General features: G+C 50.8%; 1 long non-coding RNA gene and 3 other non-coding genes across 4 annotated transcripts in view; 2 read left to right on the top strand and 2 right to left on the bottom strand.

Moving 5' to 3' along the window:
• The window catches only part of LOC115298634, a 19,736-nt gene extending 14,907 nt beyond the window's left edge, over positions 1 to 4,829 (bottom strand). The window contains exons 1-3 of the long non-coding RNA XR_003911808.1: positions 4,673 to 4,829; positions 4,279 to 4,380; positions 4,056 to 4,171 (exon numbers count right to left, since the gene is read on the bottom strand). This is a non-coding gene — a long non-coding RNA (uncharacterized LOC115298634). The remainder of the gene's footprint in view (positions 1 to 4,055; positions 4,172 to 4,278; positions 4,381 to 4,672) is intronic.
• TRNAN-GUU lies at positions 2,777 to 2,850 on the bottom strand. The gene has a single exon. It is a non-coding gene; the product is annotated as a tRNA-Asn (tRNA).
• TRNAH-GUG lies at positions 3,403 to 3,474 on the top strand. Its single transcript has one exon. It is a non-coding gene; the product is annotated as a tRNA-His (tRNA).
• A 688-nt stretch (positions 4,830 to 5,517) lies between the features above and the next one.
• On the top strand, positions 5,518 to 5,589 carry TRNAE-UUC. Its single transcript has one exon. It is a non-coding gene; the product is annotated as a tRNA-Glu (tRNA).
• The last annotated feature ends 6,482 nt before the right edge of the window (positions 5,590 to 12,071 follow it).

Raw genomic sequence — 12,071 nt, 5'->3', positions numbered from 1 at the left:
CAAGATTTCTAGAGCTTTGAGGCGTGTCTGCCTTTGCACTATCTGCTAGGCGGCTGCCCTCTGATAATGGTGCTTGGCCTTCTCTTGTCCTGGCCTTGAGCGGCTCCCGGCTCCAGTCTGAGTCCAAGCAGACACAGGCGAGCTGATCTGTGGTATGTGTTCAATTGTGCCTCTTCCCAAGTGGGGTAGGGACTGAGCTATTTCCAGGACCCAAGAGGGAGGGGGCGGGGTGCAAGGACGCTATTGTTAGGTTTCCCCCCCTACCCTTTTCTTTCTTTCTCTCTCTCCCACCCCCCACCCCGTTCTCTCTACCGCTCTTACTCCCTTCATTTTTTTTTTCGAGATGTTTTTGTAAAGGTCAAGAGTCTCATGTTCTGCAAAGTGAGCCAGAAAGGTAACCCTCCTGCTTCCTTTCTTGCTGAATCTGACCTCAGGAGAAGAAACAAACAAAAACCCAGTTCACGTGTAGATAAATCGGTGGTCTCCATGCACTCAGGTACAAGGGGGGGGGGAATCAAATAGATAGTGTGGATGAATCTCGAATCGGCCTAAACATTTTAAAGGATTTTAATCCTTTACATATAATAGCATAGAGCATGTTTATATCAGGTCATATTTCTAAAGATGAATTTTTGTTTGCATGAGACTGGTTTGAGAATTGTGGTCTAAAAAGTGTTTTATGATGTCTTCCAGATTTTCTAATAATGTAGAAAATATTGGAAGATATATTTTAGTTTATACAGGTCTTGGATTTATTTTCTCTTCCAACTCTTGGGGCACATCAGTGGCTCAGTTGGTTAAGCCTCTGGCTTCGGTTCAGGTCATGATCTCGTGGTTTGTGGGTTCAAGCCCTGCATCAGGCTCTGTGCTCAGGCCCTGCATCAGCTTGGAGCCTGGAGCCTGCTTCAGATTCTGTGTCTCCCTTTCTCTCTGCCCCTCCCCAGCTCATGCGCTGGCGCTCTCTCTCTCTCTCTCAAAAAACAAATGAATGATAAAGAAAAAAAATTTTTTTCCAATCCTGCTGACACTTAGCCTCCTTAATGTCCTATATTGGCTTTACTGGCTCAGTGAACACACTTTAATTCCAATACGATTGAGGAGGTATACAATCTGAAATTATGTGTTTCAGTACATTAAATAGATCAAAAAAGGTTGTTTAAAGGAAAGTAAGTCTTAGAATTCTGAAAACCACAGTGACTTAATTTTTATTACAATATTTTGGGTAAACGTTTTTAGGTATTTTATATTCTTATATTCCACATGCATTTCTCCATTCTGTGTCAGGTCAATTTGCAATTTTAAGATCTACTGTTATTTTTAAGTTCTTACAATGACATTAAACGGAGTCAATGAATGTGTCGTCTTAGCCTAGAGCATTTCTAGTTGAGAGAGGAATAACAAGACACTCTTAACCTAATGCTGCCGCACGTGTTTAGACATCACAGAGGATAGCCGTGGGGCCCAGGTTAAGAGGAGGTGTGCGGACCTTGAGGAGATATCGCGGAGTGTGAAAAACACATGCGGTGTCTACTCCAGGAAGTAAAGAGCTGGCAGTGGGAGGGCCACTTTAAAAGACAGGTGTGATTGGAGTCCCTGAAAAGAAGGAAACTCGGGGGAAAGAAGCCACTTGTGAGAAGACGACAACGACAGAACGGTATGCAATCGTGATAAAGATGATAAACCCACCGATCCAAGGAGCCAAATAAACACCGTGAATGAGGACAAGAAACAAAGAAAACCGTATCTAGTCACGTCATAATCTTATCGCTCAAATCCATGGGGAAAACAAAAGAACACCAACAACAGCTCTGCAGAAGCAGCCAGAGGAAAGAGACGTGGTACACGCAGACACAAAAGTAAAGATGACGTCGGTTTTCTCCCGGGAAGCAGTGCAGTGAGAGGGCGGTGGAGCAGCATCAAGGTCAACGTGGAATTCTGTGCCTCGCCTCCAAACACAGTTTTCAAAAACGGACGGGAATGGCATCGGCAGACATGCACACGCTGAACGACGACATCAGCAGCAGACCCCGCGCCACAGGAAATGTGGGCGGAGTCCTCCAGGAAGGACACTGGTACCAGATGGGAATGTGCACGTAGCCAAAGGGATAAAGGACAACAGAATGGTAACCGCGTGGGGTGAGGGTGGGGGGTGCGGGGGGCAATACGGTTCTCTTCTTATTATTTAAATCATCCCCCCCCCAAAAAAATGGGGCAGGTGAAACGAAAGCGATAACGCTGGGTTTGGGGCTCTCTAACATGCAAAGTACACGCGTGATGGCGACAGCATAAAGGCGGCAGGGGAGAAGTGTGAAGAGGCATGGGATCACTTGGAGGGAGGCTGGTAGGTTACGGATGCATATGCTGTGAAGCCCAAAGCAGTCGCTGATGAGCCCACAAGGGAGAAAAAGTCAGATCCTAGAAAACCACGAAACACTAGGTTCTTCGAGCAATTGCTCTTCTAGGACTCTGCCCTGTAGAAATATTTGTACCATGGCGAAAGATACGTGCACAAGAATAAGGACCAAAGCCGTGCTTGCAACTATCACGTTCTAGAACCAACTTAATGCAAGGAGTCGAAGGGAAGGGCTAATAAGTACGAGCACAGAACAAGGGTGGAAGAAACCGCTTTGTTAGAAGGCATTCGGAAGGCTGTACCCTTCTCAGAGCTTCACGGATTCCCAGAGACCAGTTTTGCTCGAGAGCTCTCCTACTCTCATCCGTGAGGGCCTTAGGTCCTCCTGCAGTCTCCGTGCCAAGCGTTCTAAAAAGGCCACCGCGTCCCTGGGTGGGCTCGAACCACCAACCTTTCGGTTAACAGCCGAACGCGCTAACCGATTGCGCCACAGAGACCTCCGCGGCCGTTGGGGCCGTTGCGGCCGGCCACAGCCTGGCAGAGAGCACGCGCGGCCCGCAGGGCCGGGAGGAGCCCTCCCTTCTCCCGCCCGCCTTCGGGGTGAGGTCCCTGGGGCCGGAGGGCGGTTGGACGCCCCTGGGTCCCCGGACGCCCCTTCCCGTTTGTTCCGCCCTCACCCGGCCTCCGGCGCCGCAGCCCTTGCCGCCCTGACTGCGGCCAAGGTCGGGGGACGCGGGGGCGGGGGCGTAGGGGCGGGGTCACAAGGGCCACGCCCGAGGCGAGAAAGAGAAGCGGGGGAGGCGGGGACCCGGACCACGACACTTCCTAGGACATCTGGTCCGAGGCACCGGTCCGATCGGGGACGGGAGGGTGGCTTTTCCTGGTTTTTCTTCCTCGCGTGTCGGAGTTGAGAGGAAGGGAAGGAGAATCCAAGGTCGGGCAGTACCGGTGCCTGCAGTTGTCCGGGAACAAAGCGGCGCGGCAACTGGAATGACATGGCGACAGAAGTGCTAGAGAGCCGGCCGTGTTTGTCGCCGGGCGGGTGGCGCGCCGTGATCGTATAGTGGTTAGTACTCTGCGTTGTGGCCGCAGCAACCTCGGTTCGAATCCGAGTCACGGCAGGATCTGGGGCATTCCCCACTGCCCTCTTTTACTTTCCGTTTCCACCGGCCGCGGCTGCGCCCCTTACTTGGGGACCTCAGGGCCCTGCCTTCCGCTGGCCACCCCGCGCGAGCAGGTCTTTACCCGAAGGAAAGGGGAATCTCGCCAGAGCCCTAACCTGGGCACCTTCTCCGTTCACGTGCGCTCTGAGCTCAACCCAACTCCACTCAAGGGTTCATCTTCAGCGCCGCTCCAAAGCAGGACAATCCTCCCTTCCCTAGCGGTCCCGCAAGGAGCCTCATGGGGCTATGGTGGCTGCCGAAGTGTTCTCTGCGTCCGTCACAATCTAAAGGGTCTTGAAGACCAGAGAGAGACAGTGTTCCATCACCTAAGCGACACCTCCTCCCTAGACCTGTTTGTCCGCTTGGACCTTGACTCCCGGGAATCAATCTCGGCTTCGGGGGACGTTTTCCTTTCTTGGCTACCGTCCTCCTTACCGTCACCGCAGGTAAGCTCCCTCGGTACTCGCGGTGCACACGCAAGGATTTAAATGCCTGCGGGAGCCGCTTTCCACGCCGAGCGGTATTCGTCAGGATCTTACCGAGAGTACTGGCCGTGCCACGTCTTTGCCAGGAGTGGGGGTTTCCTCGCCTGGTTTTGCCGTGCTGTTGAGAGGCTGCTGTGTCAATGTGACTTTAATGTCCATCTCTCTGAGGGCTAAACATATTGAGCAGTCTTAGTGATTTCTTGGCCTTGTGTATCTTCTTTTCCCGAGGATCTGTGCCATTAGCACTTTGGGGGAGCTCATTACACATTGTAGTTACCGGGTTGGGGCTTGTACGCTTTCTCCCTTGCTTGCTTCTTTTGCCAGATGGGTTTTGTGAACCCTCTCTCCCTGTCTGTGCCTTGCTGTTTTCCTCGTCTTCCTGGCATCATGGATGAGAAGACACGGTTAATGTAGCCGAAGTCTAAGTTATCCTGTCTTTCCTTTTATACGTCTTCTCCCCCTGCGTCTTGTTTAGTAAATCTTTGCCTACCACCTAGTCACAACGTAGCCTCAAAAACTGCTTTATACCTGCACCTTTTATGTTTTATGAGTCCCCTCCAATTAACATTTGTGTGTAGTGTGAAGTGGAAATAAAGCTTTTCTCCACCCCCTCCCCATACTGAACCTATTTTCTTTCTCCGTTGAACTGCTTTTCTTGAAAACAAATTCACCAGGCCAGCTGTGGGTCCGTTTCCAGTCTCTCAGCTGCGACCGTCTGTCTGAGTGTGTGTGTCTCCCGATGCCACTGGCACATTCCACGGTCTACAGGGGCTCAGACTAAGTCTTCAAGTCGGGTAGCGTAAGCCACCTCCCCCGCCCCCCCCCCGCCCCGTTCTGTTCTCTTCACACAGTGCAATACACTTTGAGACGTGTGACACCTCATGTAACCGTCACACAGAGCCAGAATGCCGTCACTTCATCCCGCTGGCGTCCGCGTGCGACACAGGCCCTCCCCTCCCCTCAGACGTAACGGTTGCCCCCTGGTGGTGCGCACGTCCTCTAATGCGCGGTCCCCTGGGGGTGGGGGGGGACAAATGTCCCGTTGTCTGTGGGGCAGCTGAACGGGCCATCTGGGCGGCGGGCACGCTGCAGGGGGAGGACCCAGCGCCGCCGAGCCTTCCTCGAAAGCTGTCTGGTCCGCGCGTCGCTTCCGTCCCCTAGTCCCTCGGAGTCCTCTGAGGGGGTTGTCGCGGACCGCGGGGTCTCACGCCCGGCGCCTCCCCTCCCGCCTCCTCGCGGCGACCTCGCGGACGCCCGCAGGCCGCAGCGCAAAGGCGACACTCAAGGGACGCTGTGGGGTGCGGCCCGACCCGGCACTTGTGGTCCTGGCCGGCCACAGGTGTCTCCCTGGGGCTCTTGTTTGTAAGGATCAGAGATAGGAGGGCAGGTCCTGTGCAAAGGATTCCTGGGAGGCCCCGAACTCCCAGAAGACCCGAGGCCTTCCAGAGCGGCGGGGGGGCCCCCCCGGGAAAGGTCACTCTGCTGAGAAGAAAGGAAGAGAAGCACTGCCGTCGGTTCCCTGGTGGTCTAGTGGCTAGGATTCGGCGCTTTCACCGCCGCGGCCCGGGTTCGATTCCCGGTCAGGGAAGGCTCTTTTTTGGGCACCGTCTTCCTTTCATTCCCGGAGCCGGAGCCGGGGTGCGCTCTCATCGGCGCCGGCACCGACTCTTCAGCGTCTGGGGAAAAGGACGACCCGGCGCACCGAGCTTGCAGGTCCCCAGTTCAGCCGCCCCCACAAGTGGCCTCGGTGGGCGACTAAGCACCTGGCTGGGGTTCACAGTGTCGTGCAGACTCAAATCCCTGTCCCCGACCCCCCCCCCCCCCACGCATCCGGGTGAGTTCTGGAGGCCTAGCACGACCCCGGGGTTGGTGTGGACCCCCGGACCCCGGCTGGTGGGCCGAGCCTCTCGGCTCAGTCCTCGGGTAAAAGGCTTTACTAGGCTTTCGGGAGAGGCGCCTGGACCAGAGACCCTCCCGGCTTGCGAGGCAGGGGAGCGGTGCGAGGGGAACGGGTCCGCCCGGAAGGCAGTCCCATTCGCAGATGTCGCGGTCTAGGGAGGTGACGTTAAGTGACCCAACAAAGGCGGCCTGTGACGTGCGCACAAAGTGGAAAACTGTCGTCGCTGCCGTAAGCCGGAGGTGGGAGTGCGAATCAGCACCAGGGTGTCACAACGATGATACCACAGTCAAATCCGTGTCTACAACGGCGGGCGCATTTAACGTCCCCCTAGACTCTATAGACCAGGCACCGGGCACGTTCTCCTTTTCCCCTTCGACACCGCCTCCGAAGACCTGTCGGGAACATGCGACGTCCACGCGAGGCACGAGGAGAACAGCGAGGGCAGGGGGAGTTGCTGCGCACCGGGACTGCAGAGGCAGCAGGTGCGGGGTGCAGAGGCGGCGGCGCAGGAGCTGCGGGTCGGCGGGTGAGCAGCGGCTGCTGAAAGGAGGATGTCGGATAGGGAGACCTCCTGAGTCTGTGGGCGAGCGTGGGTGGGAGGGCGGAGAGGTGGAGGCAGTGTCGCTTGAACTCTTTGGGGGAGAGTGGTTTGGGTTGTGGGCGGGGACGGTGGTGGCCCTGAGCGAACCGTGTGGGGACGGAAACCAGCAGTGTGCTTGGCGAGCCCCCCACACCCCGGAGGGGAGAAGTCGTGACCCCGAAGGTGGTCTTCTCGAAGGTGGTCTTCTCGGAGCAGAGGCTCGGGTCCTTCTGGCCGTGCGGTGCCCCAGGCGCGGCGAACTCGGCTGCCGGACGCCCGTCGGTTGGGAGCCGCCTTGCGGGGGCCTCTTCCTGTTCTTCCCCTGCTCTCTTAGGGGTACGACGACTTCCCACTTCCGCAGCCGGAGAACACGTGTGCCCTGCCCCTTTCCACCCCTCTTCATTAGCCCCGGAATTGCACGGCCGGCCAGAGCCTTTCCGGAAACTTTGTGGCTCACGTCCTCCCTCTTTCCCCTCCCCCCACAGGCCTTGCCGCGGGGCAGGGAGTCGCAGAGTCCCTTCGCCGGTAAGTGGTGGGTTTTAAAGGATCTTGTACTTTGCGGATCTTCCTGGCGTTGTCAAACCGAGGTCCAGAATCACCGTTTCTCCCTTTTTGTTTGTATTCACACCCAGGGCTCATGCGCATGGTGGCATCAAGTGGCTTCTCTTTAAGAGACGTGATGTGGAGGAAGCCTGGATGATGTGTGGGAGGAGCAGAACATAACCTGGGGGGCAAGACGCCCCGGATGGTTCTCACAGGCTTCCCTTCTGTAGCGTGTCACTCCACGAAGTCCAAGATTCTTACCTTCTCCCTGCCGTCCGGGTAATGCTAAAGGTATTTAAAGCTTTCAAAGTCAGAGAATACGATCGATTTCACTTTGGAGCAAGAGGTGTTTTTGGTGCGCGTTTGTCTGTTTTCCCTTAAGCTGGATTGGCACCTTTAAGAACGTAGAGCCTTAAGGTAGATGGCAAGGTGCCAGCACCAAAAATAAAAACACAGGCATCAAGCTCAGTAGGTTCCTGAGGTGGATTGCAAAGATAGCTTATTTTCTCTTCTGTTTGGGGACCTTGAGGGCTGGGATCACAGAAATCAATGTTTTCAGTCCCAGGCTCACTTGAGAAATATTATAGGAGGTCCTTGGTACTTGAAGACAGGACCCTGGGGTCCGAAGCCCTTGGGGGGGTAGGAGCCGTCCCATCTAGTCCTGCTGCCCCCTAGCAGATGGGATCACTCCTCCTCCTGCAAATCCCAGGGCTTTTTGGACAGGGAAGGCAGCCTCGGCTCTACAAGCAGTATATGGAAAAGGAACATCTAGAAAGCTCATGGGAATAAACAAACAAGTAAGTACGTAAGTAAGTAAATAAGCACGCGGGAGGGCGGCTGGCTGGCTCACTGGGTAGAGCAGGCAACGCCTGGGCTTCGGGGGTCATAAATTCCAGCCCACAGAGATTACTTACAAATAAAATCTTTGAAAATAAAATAAAATAAAATAAAATCGGGACGCCTGGGTGGCTCAGTCCGTTGACTGTCCGACTTTGGCTCAGGTCATGATCTCACGGTTTGTTGGTTCAAACCCCACGTCGTTCTTTGTACTGACAGTTTGGGGCCTGCCGTAGTATTCTTTCTCTCTCTCTCTCTCTCTCTCTCTCTCTCTCTCTCTCTCTCTCTCAAAAATAAACAAACGTTTTAAAATAAAATAAAATGCCCATGAAGAAACCTTGGCTACGGCTTGACCTCTAGTGGATTTAGCCTCGAATACACATGGCCTGGGTGGTCTGGGAAGCATTAAGGCACCAACTTGGCCGTGCTGTGTTCCCCAGTCGGGAGCCAACCCCAAGGGCCTGCCACAGGGGAATAGATTCAACTGGAGAACGTCCTCATCCGAGGGCTGTGAAGGTACCTACCTCCAATAACTCTTCCAGAGAACGAACCAGCATCTAGAATTCAGTTATAAGACATAAGAACAGAATCTCATGGATCTTGAATTTTAGAGATGCTTCCATCAATCCTTGTATCAATTCAGACATGAAGATGGAAATTAGGAAACCTTCGGAATCAAACAAAACTGAAAATACCTCAGCTCCTGCACAAGGTGTGGTGAAACCGGACTTCAGAGGACAAGACACAGCTTTAAAGGAAAATCCAGACAGGGCTGATTGCCATAGAGTTACAGCCCCATCTCAAAGAGTTACAAAAAAGAATAACAACAAGGGTAGGCAGGAGCAGAATTAAAGATAAAAACATGAATTTGAAAATAAGAAACATTTAAAAAATAAATACAAAGAACAGAGAAAATTAGAACTAAGTATACAAAAGATAAAGGTCACTGGGAGGATCTTTGAGAAGACTACTCTGGTAATACTGGGAAGAGGGACGAAGGAAGTCACTACGACTGAACTGCTGGGCTTGAGGAAGCAATGGACGAATATTCTAAACACATATATGCCAACCCATTAAAAGGTTTAGGGGAAATGTATTTCTTGCGATAATGATTTGCACAGGGGGCGGGGGGGGGGGGAGAACTCGTCCTAAAAGCGTTAAAAAAAAGTTTTTAATTAGAATTCAAAAATCTCCGTGCAAAAATAGCTCAAGGACCAAAAGCGTTCATTTGAAGAAATGACTCCAAAGCACGGAAAACTTAAAAGCATCAAAAGATGGCAGAATTATTTTTATGAGTATGGATTGAAACTCATTTTTATGAGTGTGGACTGAAACCAAAAACTCCAAAAAGGCAACGTGAAAAACAGAATGACAGGCCTGACTTATTGCTGAGTATGCGTAGCTGTCAAAAATTATTTAAAATATTGACTCAAGATATCTATTTTTTAAATGTTTTGTTTTGTTTTGTTTTTTGAGAGAGAGAAACAGACAGACAGACAGACAGAATGTGGGTGGGGGAGGGGCAGAGAGAGAGGGAGACCCAGAAGGCACTGGGCTCCATGCAGGGCTGGAACCCACAAACCCTGAAATCATGACCAGAGCCAAAGTCAGATGCTTAACTGACTGATCCACCCAGGAGCCCCTGAATCAAGATATATTTAAAAAACATGTCATGACCTATTAGAAAATAAATTACGGGGCACCTGAGAGGCTCAGTCGGTTAAGCATCCCACTCATCATTTCCGCTCAGGTCTCATGATCCCAGGACTTGTGACATAGAGCCCCTTTGGGCTCACCGCTCGGACCCTGCTTGGAATTCTCTCCCTCCCTCTCTCTGCCCCTCCCCCTGCTCATGCGTGCTCCTGCTCACCTGCTCTTTCTTTCTCTCTCTCTCAAAATAAATAAACTTAAATAGAAAACAAGTTAATTCATCACATTAACAACTTAAAGGAGGAAAATCATAATCACTAAAACACAGAAAAGGTGTTTGAAGAAATTCACTATCAGTTTATGATTTTTAAAAACCTCTTAGCAACACAGGAATAGAAGAGAACAGCCCTAATCTGCCTAAGGTAGCTTCCAAACCAAAACCAAACAAAAAACCCTCGGCACACATTACACTTGATGATAAAATAGTGGCCCCTGCCCCTCCCATTCCCATCAGGAACCATCAGGAAGCAGACAAATAGGCCCACAGTCACCGTTTCTCTTAACCACTGTCATGGAGATCTTAGCCAGTGACAAAAGGCAAGAAAAAGTATCAGAAGTGAAAAATGAAAAACGAATACTATCATTATTTACATACTGGAAATACATTGCTAGAACTATTAAGAGATATGAGTTTATTTTAGGTACGCACAAAATAATCAGACAAAGAGGGCTAAATTGAGGATTTCGAAAACGAAGGTGTTAAGAACAGTATCAGTGTTCAGTGATCATAGCCATCATAATTCAATCCCATGTGCTGGGGTGGTGGGAGGGGAGGGTGAAGGGGGGGGAGGGACTATGGTCCCTACCTCCACCATAACCAAAAATCACTTCAGTGTGGACCAGGCACCGAAATCTGAAACGAACCCGCAAGTGATTTTAGTTGCTATTAACGTAGCAGGGTATTCCCATGATCTCAAGGGTAAGCAAGGATTTAAGAAAGAAGACAAGAAGATTATTTCTTAACCAAGAGGCTGATTAAGTGACTACAGGAATCTCTGTTCATCAACGCACAGAATCAAGGGCAAAAACTCAGGTCACATTTTGAGCGACTGTATTTGCAGCCCAAGATATTTATTTATTTATTTTTTAGGACAAACCATCTTTAATATACAAAACATTCTTACAAGTGAGTAAACAAAAGATAAATGACTCAGTAGAAAACAATTGGCATGGGGTTCATGGAAAAAATATTTTAGACAATTAACACAAGAAAAGCTACTCAACCATATTAATGTTTTAAAGTATAGAAATTAAAATAAGAACGAATTGGAATATTTTCCATACAATTAAAAAACTGAAAGGTTAGGTAGGCCCAAGGCTGAAGGAAACAGGTATTTCTAAGTATTGTTGGGTTTTTATTTTTAATAGTATATTGTCAAATTGGTTTCCATATAACACCCAGTGCTCTTCCCCACAAGTGCCCTCCTCCATCACCACCACCTCTTTTCCCCCCTCCCCCACCCCCTTCAACCCTCAGTTCATTTTCAGTATTCAACAGTCTCTCAGGTTTTGCATCCCTCTCTCCCCAACTCTCTTTCCCTCTTCCCCTCCCCCTGGTCCTCCATTAGGTTTCTCCTGTTCTCCTGTCAGACCTATGAGTGCAAACATGTTGTATCTGTCCTTCTCTGCCTGACTTACTTCGCTTAGCATGACACCCTCGAGGTCCATCCCCCTTGCTACAAATGGCCAGATTTCATTCTTCCTCATTGCCATTGTTTATATACACCACATCTTCTTGATCCACTCATCAGGCGATGGACATTTAGGCTCTTTCCATGATTTGGCTATTGTTGACAGTGCTGCTATGAACACTGGGGTACATGTGCCCCTATGCGTCAGCACTTCTGTATCCCTTACAGCCCAAGATATTTAATGGCTTCTTGCAAAACAAGAAGAAAAAGACCGACCTATAGAAAAATCACCAAGGGAGAGGGGGAAAAAAAATTCACGTGGCTAACAAACGTGTAACGGTGCTCCAACTCATTACCAATAACGGCTTTTACAAACGAATCCCCCACGAGAGAACATTACAGATGGGCAAAATAACACCACCACCGCTACTAATTAAATGGGGTAGGGGACGAGGTAGAAGGTTCTGACCTGGTAAAGCATGGGAGTGATTGATTAAAGGGCTAATACGATTTTGCTCCTTCATCTGTGTGTAACTTACACAGGTGTGTGCATGACTGCTGGGAGCCGCACCGGCCTTGCTGGATGACACGGTCCCAGTAAGGAAATGGTAGACGTAGCGCGGCTCCTGCCACAGGGGCGGAAGCTGGCATCTCCTTCTGTAAACGATTGCTCACGTAAAATTAAGCCTGTTGCTATTGATTAGGCCTCACAATGTTCCAAATCAGACCGATATTCCCCAGAAACCTCATGGGAGGAAGCATATTCCCACCTCTATGAAGAGGAAGTTAAACAAAGCACTGCAGATGTTTGTCGAAAGGCTCTTCTACTGAGCTTCACAAACGTAAGACGTGGAAATAAAGGGGGTTAA

Source organism: Suricata suricatta, chromosome 8, assembly GCF_006229205.1.
Source record: "Suricata suricatta isolate VVHF042 chromosome 8, meerkat_22Aug2017_6uvM2_HiC, whole genome shotgun sequence".
Lineage (NCBI taxonomy): Eukaryota > Metazoa > Chordata > Mammalia > Carnivora > Herpestidae > Suricata > Suricata suricatta.
This window is presented reverse-complemented; position numbering and strand designations above follow the sequence as displayed.